Source organism: Citrus clementina, unplaced genomic scaffold, assembly GCF_000493195.1.
Source record: "Citrus clementina cultivar Clemenules unplaced genomic scaffold, Citrus_clementina_v1.0 scaffold_3, whole genome shotgun sequence".
In the NCBI taxonomy this organism is placed as follows: domain Eukaryota; kingdom Viridiplantae; phylum Streptophyta; class Magnoliopsida; order Sapindales; family Rutaceae; genus Citrus; species Citrus x clementina.
Genome location: NW_006262339.1, coordinates 28,753,241 through 28,754,242, shown reverse-complemented (window position 1 = coordinate 28,754,242; position 1,002 = coordinate 28,753,241). Strand labels below are relative to the sequence as shown.

General features: G+C 39.3%; 1 non-coding gene across 1 annotated transcript; it reads right to left on the bottom strand.

Annotated features, from left to right (window-relative positions):
* Positions 1 to 376: 376 nt before the first annotated feature.
* LOC112100609 lies at positions 377 to 483 on the bottom strand. The gene has a single exon (XR_002906977.1). It is a non-coding gene; the product is annotated as a small nucleolar RNA R71 (small nucleolar RNA).
* Positions 484 to 1,002: the final 519 nt, after the last annotated feature.

The window sequence follows — 1,002 nt, the reverse complement described above, 5'->3', positions numbered from 1 at the left end:
CGATATAGATAGAGCCATTCGAGATTACGCAGTGTTGACTCCTCAAGCCATACATCCGGGAATAGTTAGACCCGACATTCAAGCTGACAATTTTGAACTCAAACCCGTGATGTTTCAAATGCTTCAAACAGTGGGGCAATTTAATGGTTTGCCATTCAAAGATCCTCATCTATACCTTAAGTTATTTTTGGAAGTAAGTGATGCTTTCAAGATTGCTGGAGCATCGCAGGAAGCATTGAGACTCAAACTTTTCCCTTTTTCTTTGAGAGACCGAGCAAGAGCATGGTCGAATTCTCTACCACCAGATTCTATCACTACATGTAATGATTTGGCTAAAAAAATTTTGATGAAATACTTCCCGCCAACCAAGAATGCAAAGTTGAGGAACGAGATCACATCTTTCCATTAACTTGAAGATGAGAGCTTGTGTGATGCATGAGAGAGATTTAAGGAGTTACTCAGGAGATGTCCTCATCATGGTATTCCTTGTTGCATACAATTGGAAACTTTCTATAATGGTCTCAACCCAAGTACTAGATTGATGGTGGACGTTTCAGCAAATGAGGCCTTATTATCTAAGTCTTATAATGAGGCTTATGAAATTTTAGAGAGAATAGCCAACAATAACTATCAGTGGCCGTCAACCAGACAAGCTGCTGCAAGAGGAACAGCATGAGTTCATAACGTAGATGCCTTGACAGTATTGTCAACCCAAGTAACTTCATTAACAAACATGGTGAAAGGTATAACCAGTGCTCCAGCAACTGTTAACCAAATTTCTGATGTGTCTTGTGAAATGCAAGTTATGCAACCCAAGAGGGGGGGTGAATTGGGATTTTAAATTTTATGCAATACAATTCGCACAACAATTTAATCTACCGCCTTAATCAAATCAAAAACAATAAATTCAATCAAGTACAATATTAAAAGAGTAAGGGAAGAGAAAACGAACACAAGGATTTTTACGTGGTTCGGCTATCCCTGCCTACGTCCACGCCTCCA